General features: G+C 37.9%; 1 pseudogene; it reads right to left on the bottom strand.

The window, feature by feature from the left end:
* Positions 1–12,767: 12,767 nt before the first annotated feature.
* LOC131768021 (transcription factor BTF3 pseudogene) lies at positions 12,768–13,404 on the bottom strand (annotated as a pseudogene).
* Between the last annotated feature and the right edge of the window lie 235 nt (positions 13,405–13,639).

The raw sequence follows: 13,639 nt of genomic DNA, 5'->3' as shown, positions 1-13,639 counted from the left end.
TATTTCAAACAGGGTAATCAGGGCAAGCATCTCTGAAGAATGGCCAAATCTAAAGTACAGCAGAGAGCAGGCCATGTAAAAATTAGGGAGGAATTCATTCATGTAGAAAGAAAATAATTAGTGAAAAGGCCCCAAGGTGAGCAAATGTTGTACTTTTAAGATGTACAGAGTGGGACTGGAATGTTCCTGGAATAGTGGATGAATGGGAAGATGGGATGCTCCTAGGGTGGGGTTGAGGAAAGATCATGTAGGATTTTGTAAGGCAGGGAAAGGCATTTGGGTTTTATTTTAAGAGTAATGGAAAGCATTTTGGGGTTTTTAACAAGTAAATAGTAGGCTCTGGTTTACATTTTTAAAACATGACCCAGCCTGCTCTGTGGGACAGAAGAGGAGGCCTGAAGACAAAGTAGGAGGTACTAACAGTGCTCAGGTGAGAGAAGATAGTGACACACTAGAGTGTTTGCAGAGCAGACAAAGGAGACAGATTTGGAGTTTTTAAAAGGTATTTTATTAGGAAATATGTCATTTAGTGCAATATGTCTAATTGAGATACACCAGAACAAAAATAAGGTCTAGAAAGTGTACCAACATCATTTGCCCATAGAGTTTTCTGTCACAGAGTGTCTTGTAGAATTAGAGTTTAACAGAGAACTAGTAAAAACTGAAGAAGCTACTAATCATCTAACTTGCATGTTGGACAATAGACCAATTACCAGTTTTCTCAGAGTGGCAGGAATTATCTGATTTTGAAGACCTAGTGTTTCAGATTATCCCTCTGAGTACAGTTTGGTGGTCCCAGGATCAGATATATTAAATTGTCAAAATCTATAAGGATAATGAAAGCCAGGCTGATGCACATTCTTGAGTACCTGCCTTTGCCAGAACTGTACTCTGTATTTTTTCATGTATTCCTAAGAACCCTGGAGGTAAGTATTATTATCCTCATTTAATAAGTGAGGCTTAGGGAAGCTGAATAACTTACCCAGGTTTATAGCTAGTAACAGAGAGCAAAGATTCTAAACTGCCTAAATCAAGAATCCAATGCCTTTCCACTGTATTACTCCTTTTATCCTTTTAGTAGAAGGCCTACAATTTCTAGCAAACGTTCTCATATAGTTTGTATACATGTGATGCCAAAATATTCAATCAAAAAAAAAAGAAGAAACTAGTATATTGTATTTGTGTCAATGTCTTAAAAATAAAACCAAATCAGCCTAGTGAATATTTTGTCAAACTGTATTTTAATTACAAATTTTTTCAGTCAATTTTTCAAAGCTGTTAGTCTCATTAGTGAAATCAGTGCTTTGAGAGTGGTCAGAATAAGTGTTGGCCCAGATATTTTCCCTCTTGGCCTCTCCTGCTGCGGAGCACAGGCTCCGGACGCGCAGGCTCAGCGGCCATGGCTCACGGTCCCAGCCGCTCCGCGGCACGTGGGATCTTCCCAGACCGGGGCACGAACCCGCGTCCCCTGCATCGGCAGGCGGACTCTCAACCACTGCACCACCAGGGAAGCCCTTCCCTCTTTTTCATACATAAAATCAGTATCCCATAAAATCCTCACCTTTTTTCCCAAATCCTCACCACCTTCTTCCTTCCCTAATGACCTCCCAAGCTGTGAAGCTAGAGGAAAAAGGGTTTAAAGTTAATTTAAGAGATGAGCCTACAGAAATGGCCTTCTATGAACCTCAAGTGTTTGCTCTTCAAAATTGTTGCTCTAACACACTGCCTCTTTTAGTATGATGCCATCCATGTTCACTTCAGCTAGGACATCTAACCTTTAAAAAATTATGCACATAGTGAAGATTCTCAATTAAGAATATATATTCTGTGACTCTCGGCTATAAAAAGAATGTAAAAAGTAATGAATAGTAGATAGTGAATAGTAATGCCTCTTTTTTTCCCTTTTTGTATTTGAAAGAGTCAACAGGGCTCCTGTGTGCAGGAACACTATACAAATATTTATTTTTAAGAAAATCTGATGGACTCTTGTTAAAAATGTTTGCTCTGATTCAAGGTCATTTCATGCTCCATTTTCTTAATTCGTCAAGATTTGGTCCACATTTGTCTTCCCTACCTGAATCATTTCCAAAACCTTTGCCTCTAAATTTCTTCCTTCCATAACTTCTACCCAAACTGGGATGCTAAAGGTTGAAACCCTTTTTCAGAGAAAAGGTTTTAAAACTAAACTTGATGTTATGTCCTTCTTTTCCAATCAAAACAAACAAACAAACAAACAAACAAAAATGATCCCTGCTCCTGCATTTAAAAACATTATAAAAGACACTTGGGATGACTGGACCATGGACTTGATATTAAATGATATTAAGCAATTACTGCTAATTTTATCAGGTGTGCTAATGTTACTGAGTCCAGAGACCTGGTGTTGAGGCAAGGAATATGACTTTATTCGGAAATCTGGCAGACCGAGAAGGCGGCAGACTAGTGTCTCTGATAAACCATCTTATCCGGGTTTGGATGCCAGTTTCTTTTATAGCACAGAGATGGGGAGGAGGTGAGGAATTAAAGTAAAAAGGCCATAAGTTTTGCAAATATCCCCTGGAATGGCCAGCCTCAGGGAGGGGATGTGTTAATTTCTTCTTCCTTGCAGCCATCCACAGGTGGGCGGGGTCAAACTGTCTCCCTGTGATCTGAACAGACACTTCAGTTTAACATTCAGGCAGAGGGGCAGGGTTCCCTGAGGCAGGCCATTATTTATGATTATGATAACAAAAGCAATGAAAAGCAAAGGTTAAAGTCAAAGAAACAGATCAAACATGGAGTCTGGTTTAGCTCTTCCCTGTTACACTAATGAATAGTATTAAGATCAGAATAGAAAGCATCTTTATTCTTAGAAGGAGTATGAGGAAAATAGTGATGGATGAAGTTTTATCATGTTCCTAAATTACTTCTAAATAATTCAGAAAAAAAAAAGGTCTTACACACTTACAGAAAGTTAAAGGAAACATGGCAAAAAAATGTACTGTTGAATCTAGGCAGTCACTATATGTGTTAATTAATTTGGTTAAAAATGATTTGGTCAAAAAATACTGTGGAGTTAGAAAACTTTTGCTTCATGTGGCTAAGTGGCAAATCAAAAGTCAGTGATATTTGAAACACACAGGAAAATAATCCCATCAAACTATAGTAAAGTCAGTCCATAAATTAATTTGCATGCCCATCTTCAAATTTTAACATAATCATGTTATAGACTGTTGTCTGTCACAGTGCTCTCAATATACCCACAGATCACTAAGGGATCTTGTAAAAAAATGCAGATTATGGCTCAGTGGTTCCAGAAGGATCTGATAGTCTTCATTTCTAACAAACTCCAATAATGCTATCTCTGCTGGTTCACGAACCACATTTTGAATTGTAAGGGTCTATATTATGCCAAATAACCAGTGAAAGTCAAATGCAAAGAGTACCTATTTCCCACCAAGTTGTTTATGGATGATAAAGTCTTCCCCATGCAGAGGCTTATAGATACTCTATGGGTCTATATATTTGGGATCCTGGAATCAACATGCACAAAGAGCTGAGATTTCCCTTTTGGTGCATATGTCCATTGACATGGAGTTGTACTCAGTACTGCCCTCTTTTTAGATTAACTATATACTGTGCAAATATAAGTATAAAACAAAAATTCAACTTTAGTATAATTTTATATAATGTTCTAGATGGAAGTTTTAAAAATTTGTATTATTCTGAATATTTGGTAAAATTCTTCTCAAAGATTCAATATTTTTAAGGCAAGTCTTTAACATTTGCTCTTATATTTTAGAATTTTATTAAATTAAATGTTTACCATTGATTATAATAGTAAAAAATATACATTTTATTAAATTACTTTCAGTTGTCTGTCAATGCTATATCCATGATTCCTTTAATTTTTCGATAAAATAAGTAAAATTTGACAATCTACTTTAAAAATAAAGTTATATATAATAGTTTATATATAAATTTACTCACAATAGTGCACGTGTGTGTGTGTGTGTGTGTGTGTGTGTGTGTATATATATATATATATATATATATATATATATATATATATATATACTATTGTGAGTAAATTGGAAGCAGATTATGTATGTCTTGATGTGCCTGAGAGTGTTTTCATCCGTGACAGAACTTAAAGCTTTAATAGCTATGGCAGATTATATTTTTCCAAAAATGGAGACACCTATACAAATCCCATCCACGTGCTCTTTTTACAATGAGGCTGACACTCCTTCCACGAAAAGGTGATATCTATGTTCCTCCCCTTAGATCTTCCTGGGAGCTTGTGACTGACCAGACCAACGTAATACATCAGAAGTGATACTTTGTGACTTCCAAGGCTAGGTCATTAAAAGGATACAGTTGCCATCCAGCTCTCCAGATGCTTGGCTTTTGGAATCCAGCCACGATTTTGTAAAGAAGTCCAGGCCACAAGGAGATAACCACATGTGACTGTTATAACCAACAGCTCCAGCTAGACCTAGAGCCAACATTCAGCATCAACTACTGGACATGCAAATGAACAGGTCTTCAGATGCTTCTAGCTTCCAACTTTTGAGTCTCCAAGCTGAGACCCCAGACATCATGGAGCAGAGAAAAGTCATCCGCTCTGTGCTGTGAATTCCTAACCAACAGAATCTGTGAGAAATAATACATGATTATTTTGTTTTAACCCACTAAGTTCTTGGGTTTTGTTACAGAGCAACAGATGATTAACATACATTTTGGTATCTGGAAGTAGGGTTGCTGCCATAACAAGAACCTAAAACTGCAGGAGTGGCTTAGAAACTGCATGATGAGCAAAAACTGGAAGGACTTTTGAGGAGATTGTGAAAAACCTAAAGAGTCTTGAACAACTGATAAGGAGTCTGAGAGTCTACTACAAGGTTATTAGTGAGGGCAAAAAGGAAACGCTGTTGGAAAAAGAAAGAGGATCTTGGTTATGCCGTGGCAAAGGGTTTAGCAACATGGTTGACTATGATTAGATGGAAATATAAAAATTGTAACTAATGAACTGGGTGACAGAGCCCAGGAGACTTCCAGGCAGTGTTGAAAGTGCCCCCTGGATGCTTCTTCTGCTCAAAGTAAAATATAACGGAAGAGAGAACCGAAAGGAAGGACTGTTAAATATTTTAAAAGGCAGGATTTGCAGCCTCTCCAGTCTGCAAATAATGTGCAGTCTTTGGGATCTTGGAACACAGAAGGAATTCAATTAATGTTAGTTTCTTTCTCCTTTCCCGTTTACTTCATGAAGAAATGTTTGAAAATGCATAAAGAAACTTAGAAGTTGGTATGACAGTACATTAAGTAGTCTGAAAACGTTCAATAAATAAAGTCATCCTAAAATCCTAAAGAGAGGCTTCTTGAAATTGTCTTGAATCATTTATGCATCACTAAAATGATCCCTTTCTTAAAAATCTTTTCTCCACCTGCTCACAGATTCCTGGTATTTCTTCTGTTCACTGTTTGGTTTTTTCACTTTTTATCCTCTGTAAAGATGAAAATCATCTTAAGCAACTGATGAAGCATTGTGACTATTAACCACAGCCATGAGTTTGCTGACACTCTTCCCATTGAGAGGTTGTCTCAGTCCCCTCTTCTCAAGTTGTCGTGGGCTTTTTGACTTCTTTTATCTGTCGAGTATGTTGGACATGATACTATGTGAGTCCAAGGCTAGTTCATAAGAGACCATGCAACTTCCCCCTTGGACTCAGGGGACACTCACTCTTAGAGCACTGAGCTGCCTTATAAGAAATCCAATTACCCTGACGCCACCATGCTGGATAAGCCACATGTAGGCCCTCTTGGTGACAATCCCAGGTGAGCCTGACCCTCAGCTGTCCCAGTCAGACAGCAGACATGTGAAGAAGCCATCTTGAGAGTGATCCTCTCACTCCCAGCAGTCCCAGCCCTGACATCTGAGTCACCCCCAGCTGTCTGAGTCCTTCCAGCTGAGATCCCAAACATATGGAACAGAGAAGAGCAGTGCTTTCTGTGCCTTTCTGAATTCGTGATCCTCAGAATCCATGAGCATGATAAAATGGCTTTTACTCCATTCAGTTTTGTGGTAGTTTGTTACATAACAATCACCAACCAGAAGAAGCATTTTCAGTCACCGACATCTTTTTCATGCATTTAACATTTATCAAGGGCCTAATGAGGCAAGACATTGTACTAGCTTTATCTCAGGTTGGATGAATTTCTCTGATTCCTTCTGGAGATCAGGTTTTGCTGGAAGTTGTATTGTGGAGGCACTGGGCAAGATGCTAAATATATCCGGATGCTAGGCACGAACAAGCTGAGGGACAGCACCAAGGACAGAGGATAGAGGAAGAATGGGAACAAGAGAGAAGAGCGGCCAAAAAAACCCCAAAATTATCTCAGATTTTTTTCCCTTGACCTGATCTCACTGTGCAAATTGATATCTGGCCCTGAAAGCCACCCTGAAATGGCAGAGGTACCTTGGTTTCACCCAAAGAGTGACCTAGTTACTAAAGACAATCAAGCTTCATTCAGTAGTTATTTCTGGATGGCAAAGATAGATGGTTTATCAATTTAGCACATTTGTCATAATGACCAAGGACTAGAGTTTAATGTAGCATAACTTTATGAAATGAAATAAAACACTTATATTTCACTTTTCACAAATATATGTGAATAGTCATAGTCAAAGACTCCTCAATCATGTGCAATATAGAGACATAATTACTTCTCAATAGCTTTAAAAGCCTCTGTAGAGAGCGTCTACAAAAGGCATTTCTGAAAGAGCGGACTAAAGGGGGGAAGACAGGAAAAGCCTTAAAATTGTAAAAATAAGCCTCCATAAAAATGTGTTGGATGCTTGCCTCATCCAAAATGGAAAGATGTAGATATAATCTTTTCTTGGAAAAATCTTTATGTGACCATATAATGCTCTTTATATATCATGATCCTTTCATTTTAAGATAAAGCTATTCAACATGACACAGTCTATTTTACAGTCTGAGTGATTATTAAAGGTCTCTCCCTTCCCTTGCTCATCACAACTTCTTGAAAAAATAGTTTACACTTGTATCTGCCACCCCTACTCCTCTGCACTCCTTACTGAGAAGGGGGTTCCCTTGCAATCTGACTTGTGTTCCTACCATCTATGGCAGTTGCACGTGTTGGGTCTCTCCCCAGCTGCAAATCCAATGAACTCTTAGTTCTTATCTGATCTAGCATTTACCTCTGTTACCTATACACCTTCTTATTACCTAATAGTACATACATATCATTAGATACACAATTTTAGTCAATGACAAAATAATGTATACTTATTGCAAAAATAAAAATTGAAAACTATACTGAAGAGTATAAAAAGTCCTCTCCTCACTATCACTCCATCCCACTTGGGGGAACCAATGCTCACAGCTGAGGCTCATCAGACCAGACATTTTTCTGTGCACATCTAGTATATAATCTAAAATTTCAAATCCAAACTGAAAGAGGATTTGAGACTAAATAAACTATCCTTCACCCTCAATCTTACTCCTCATTTTTGATAACCACTTACACAAATCTGTGTTTCTTTTGGTGGTTATATCCATAATGTTTATATTCATTCACTTATTTATTTATCAATTTAAACTATATCTAACTGCTACCCCTACCATGAAGAATGAGGAGTTTTGCTGACTTACAGTGCTTTCTCACTTCCCTATTCCCACAAGGATTTCACACCTTAAACTCTAAAGGCCTATTTTTATTTATTAAGTTTTAAAAATTTGCTAATGTGTGTCTTCTAATAAAACACAACCTTCTATTTCTTGATTCATCCATTTTAGGCATTGTCTCATACTTTGTAACATCCGATTTTATCTCATTTGTCTTCTCTTCTTAGAACTAAAAGTAACTAACTCTGCTTTGTCTGTAGGTTAATCAAAAAACCCCAGCATTTACAATATTATAATTATTTAGATATTGTTCCCTGCAAAATCAAACAGTGACTGGACAGTGAGTGGAGATGGGGATTGCAGGGGCCATTAATTTTGTTCAGCTGGAAGGAACACATAACTAACAAACAGGGAAGGGGGCAAGGCACATTGCTTATGTTTGTTTATTTTTATGATGCTATACTTTCTTTTTATCACTAAGGTCACTTAGCTTCTTAATCACATTTTATTACAGGAAATTATTTTTGGAGCCATCTTATTCCCTATTTTAATGTGCGCTCTAAACCTACTATATCACTGTCATCCTGGAATTATTTTTCCTTTTTAAATATCTTCTGGGGCTTCCCTGGTGGTGCAGTGGTTGAGAGTCCGCCTGCCGATGCAGGGGACACGGGTTCGTGCCCCGGTCCGGGACGTTCCCACATGCCGCGGAGCAGCTGGGCCCGTGAGCCATGGCCGCTGGGCCTGCGCGTCCGGAGCCTGTGCTCCGCAACGGGAGAGGCCACAACAGTGAGGGGCCGCGTACCGCAAAAAAAAAAAAAAAAAAAAAAAAAATCTTCTGCTACCTATCCTAATATTTTTATTGATATCCTGTTCTGAAAAAAAATAATGTAGCAAACCATCTTCTCAATACTCTTAAGATTGCGATCTAGCATTTGAAAATTTCCTCCCTTGGACTGACTTGCAGAAAACATCTCATTTTCAAGAAAATCTCAGGGGACAATAATCTTATAAGTGGTGTTGGAGTAGACTTCTTTTCACGCAGAAATTGAAGGGAAAGTTTGTAATCTCAATAGGCAATATTGAGTAGTTGCAATTTTAGTATTTGGAAAGCATTAATATTTTATAAAGAATGACATTTTACTTATTACTAATGTTTGTAATAACAAGATTATTAGTTCACTCAACAAATATTTGTCAAGGATTCAGTATGTTCTTGGCAGTTTTCCATGTTCCGGGGATACAGCAATGAAGAGAGCTCCTCACAAATTTTATTCCAGCAGTGAGGCAGAGGCAAAAGATAAGAAACATATAAATAATTAAATACATTATTATGTACGTCAACTGTTGACTGATGCTAGGAAGGTGGGATAGAGAGTGCTGGGGAATGGAGGATGGGGATGGAGTTTTAGGTAGGCCATGCCTTGGGTGAGGGGGCTTGTTTTTTAACCTTGTATAACCTCTTTTCTTCCTTTTGTTTTTGGTTTGTTTTAATTTCAAAATAATCACAAAGTTACAGAAAAGTTGAAGGTACAATACAAAGCATAAGTTTTTCTGAATCATTTGCGAGTGAGTTGCTGACTCAATTTTCTATCACTTCTGAATGCTGTAGTGTATGTCTCCTACAAAACAGGGATTCTACTACACAACCATAATACACAATAGATTAGGTATTCTGTTTCATGGATCTCATTTTCTTTTCCCTTTTTCTCACATTCCTTTGTTGTTTTGTTGGACAAATAGAGAGTAAGTCTACTGGTTGACAAGCAGTAAAATTTTCTAAGTCTTGCATATCTAAAAACGTCCTTAGTTTACTGGAACTCTTAATTGATAGTTTGGCTGAGCATTTACGTCTAGATTACAAATCACATTTTTCTCAGACCTCAGTCTTCAAGCATATAGTGCCTCTGATGAGAAGCTGGATTTCCATTGATTAGAGGCAGTAAGTGGAGGCTTTTGGGATCTTTCTACTTTTCCTGAATCTCTGTCTAGGTATGGTTTTTCTTCTTCATTCATGTCCTCCTCATTCTATGTGCCCTTTCAAGCTGAGGATGCATGTGTTTCTGTCTCAGAAGTATATTTTCATCCATTATTTCTCTGATAATTTCCTTAGAATATTCCCTCTTCTTTCTGAAACTTTTTTTGAAAGACTAAGTTCTCCTAGATAGATCCTTTAAGACTTTAAAGTTTTCTTCTATACATTCCTATTTTTCTTTTAGCCTAATTTCTAGGTTTCCTCAGGGTTTTATTCCAGCACTTCTTTTTAATTTTTCTTAATTTCAGACATCGTATTTTAAAATTTCCAATATTTCTTTATTGTTCCTTCGTATTTATGAAGATATATATGAAATTATATTCTGTGTCCTGAATAATCAGTTTCTTTCAAAGTTGATTCCTTGGTTCATATTGGCACTGCGCGTATGTGTGTATGATTATTTTTCCTCTAATATGATATGTGTCCATTTAAACTCATGAACTGAGGACTACTTACTTGGTACACGTTGCTGACCTGGTTTCTCTCTGCTGGCATGTAGTTCTCTCCCCCACCAGGCCTCTCTTCAGTGAGAGGGATGGACTGTGAGCTCTGAGCCCACAGACAGCTTTCCTTTAAACTGTGTGAGCAGACAGCAGGGACCAAGCTAGGCGCACACTACCTGGGTTTTATTTTGGGAATTCCAAACCAATTCCTTTGGCAAGCAGTGCTTACGTAACAGGTGCTAACTTGTACAACCGTTTAGAGACAAACATCAACCTTGATATCGGAGCTATACCCCCTTGTGAAACTGGGGCTTTTATGTCTAGGTTGGAAGCATTTTGGAGGCACCACCATTAGGGAGCTTGGCTCCTGCCTCCACAGCAGCCTCTGGGTGTGCACATCTGGCTGTGCTTCTGCTCCTGTATTCCTTAATATATCACATATTTTCCATCTTCCAGAAATTCATCAAGGTTAATGGTTTGTGTATGTCTCTGCCTCACTGGAGAACTGTTATAAATTTCTTACCCTTGGTACTTTAAAATTTTATTTCAATGGGATTTGTGGAAGAAGAGACATATGTATGTGCAACCTGTCATCTTGAACCAGAAGCTTCACTTCCTCAGTTTCAACGTCCTCTCCCCCTAGCCTGCTCTCTGCCACTTTTCTGACATTTATTTGTCCCAGTTAGTTCTGCCTTCTTTTCTTTTATTCCTCCCTAAAGGCTGATGCTCCATCCTTGTCTATCTCCTCTTTTTCTTCTATTTGTTTTCTGTGGATGATTTTCACTCACTCCCATGCATTTAACTACCACTTTAAGCCAGTGAACCCATTATACATGACAGCTCTTCTCTCTCTTCCGGACTCCAGTTTTGTGTTCTCTACTCACTACTGTCATTAATACCATTTTTTTTTTTTTCATCCAATCAGGAAATGACATACAATCAATCCTATTTTAATTAATTAATTAACTGATGAATGCTTAAAGGATCTAGAACTGGTTTTAAATTAATCTTTCTACTACACCATAGTATTTCCCATTTACTTTTCACAAGTTCAGTAATTGATGAATTATTTGCTCATCTCGGTGTGAGGTCAACCCTGGGGCTTATCTTTACAAAAATTTTTATATAACCTATTTTCCAGTAATACAATATATTCAAACTTCATATATGTTTCCTTCTCAAAAATTGGTTCTTTGCTTGAGAGGAGCAAAGAACCACACCTGTTTTCAGTTTCCAGTTACAATACAATATAGCATTGTAATTCTATTTCTAATTTCAGTTATTATAATCCAACTTCTGTTATATCAAGTTTTTGAAGCTAAACACTCAAAGCAGAAGTTTTCACTTACCTAATTGGCTACCAATACAAGAGTAGATTCAATCCATCTGTCCCTAAGTGGATATGTGTATCTCTGCCAGTCTGCCCTTTGTTTTGGGTTTAAATTACCCTTTTTAAGCCTGATTTCTCATGGAAGAAAAGCTAATAACATTTACTCTTCTAGTCTGAGCATTTCAACTATAATAACTTTTGATACTAGGCATAGATTCTATACGATCTGTCAGGATGAGGAAAAGCTTCAAATTAGCTAAGATTCCCCACAACTATGGATTCTTTAGGTGCTGAAAAACAAACAAGTAAACAACAAAAAAAAGGTTTTTTGTCCACACTGACCCCTAATAAAGTGGTATAGTGTAGACAGTGATAGCTCTTGTTCCAGCTCTAATCACTAATGGGTGCAGCCAATCTGCCCCCACAATCAAGGGTTCCAAGAATGGTTACTCACATATCCTCCCAACTACATCACAAAACCTTTCTTACACTTGAGAAAATATAGGCAGATGGAATTTTCACAGATTTGGAATCATATGTCAACATTTCCCTGGATATTCTAAATAGAAAACACCTCATATGAATAATAGTAGTAATATTAATAAAAGCTAAAGTATTTTGAAGGCTAGGCACTACTCTAAGCTCGTTACATAGACTATTCCATTTAATTTTTGCAATAACTTTTTGGGTAGTTGTCATTATTACTCCATAAAGAATTGAGGCTTAGAAAAGTTAAATGTCTTGCCCAAACCGTTTCCCCAGTTCATAAATGATAGAACAGCAACTTGAACACAGGCAGTCTGGTAACAGAGCACACTTTTTTAACCACTAGGCAAGGATATCAAACAGATTTCATCTTGTATGTCAACTGTGATTGATAGTGACTACATGGAATAACTGTTGAAAAAACTTGGTCACCAGACTCCAGGTGACAGGGTGCCAAAATGAGCAATGATGTCAACTATGAGCACATTAAATTTGTGGACCTTTTTCTAGGTACCTGCCCTCCTGGGATATGTGTGTGTGTGTGTGTGTGTGTGTGTGTGTGTGTGTGAGAGAGAGAGAGAGAGAGAGAGATTGACTGACTGATTATTGACCTGTGTATATTTATAAACAACTCTCAGAAAAAGCATAATTTAGGTTAGAGAAAGTCACAGAATGTACCAAACCCTGCCATCAACTTGTCTTTCTCTATGTTAGCTTATAAGAAAAAACTACTAGTGATTTGAATATTTTCTTTTTTTGGAACTTTATTAACCTTTGTTTCAAACTTTATCCCCAGGCTTCTTCAGCTTAATTAGCTGCAAAGAATGCCTTTGTATTAAGCAAAAACTGAAAAGAGCTGCAGTGTCCAGGGGCTTGGGCTTAAAAATATTAGAGATCTAGATTTTATCAGATCCATAAACAAAATTTTAAAAAGCAGTCATAATATAAAATAGCAGCTCCCAGTAACTTCTTAAGATTTATCTTCTTCAGAAGTTGACTCAATTCAGTTTGCTTCAGTCTTGGAAGCCTCATCAAAATTCTCCACAAGATCTGGAACTTCATCATCATCATCCTCCCCAGTAGCAAGTGGTGCTTTTCCATCCACAGATTGTTTGGGCAGAGCTTCAGCCAGTCTCCTTAAACCGGTCAGACTGTCTGTGCCAAGCTGGTTTAAGATGCTGGGTAGCATTTCTGTCAGCTGCTTTGTCTCAGCATGGCCTGTAATGGCCATGAGATGCCTGTAACTTTAGTGTTGTTAAAGTGAATCACTGTTCCTTGGTTTGTGAGCATATTCACCTCTTCAATACCAGAGATATTGTTCACCCCTAGCTTCTTTAAAGAAAACTGACATTTTCTGTCGTCTTCTGTGGCTATTCTATGAACCACCTTCTTCTTTCTGCGAGCAGTTCCTTTCCCACCAATGCGCGCTTGTGCCTGCAGCTTGGCGAGTTTCTCTTGGTTCATGATAGCTTCTTTCATCTTGTTGGAGCAGAAATGGGGCCACGTGGGGGACTAGGGTTGGCAATCAGGGGGTCTCAGGCAGACCAGCTGAGATAAGGCGCACACACGCGGTGACGCAAGATGGCAGCTAGAGCGATTTGAATTTTTGTTCTACTTTATTTTCCTTCTCCCACACACTTACGGAGTTTTTTGGTTTTGTTTTTTAATGAAAGAAGTAGCATAAGGGAGAAAGACAAGAGACAAGATGCTTAGA

The sequence above is a fragment of the Kogia breviceps genome, chromosome 13 (assembly GCF_026419965.1).
Source record: "Kogia breviceps isolate mKogBre1 chromosome 13, mKogBre1 haplotype 1, whole genome shotgun sequence".
Lineage (NCBI taxonomy): Eukaryota > Metazoa > Chordata > Mammalia > Artiodactyla > Physeteridae > Kogia > Kogia breviceps.
Note: the sequence above shows the minus strand (reverse complement) of the source record. Positions and strands in the feature narration are given on the sequence as shown.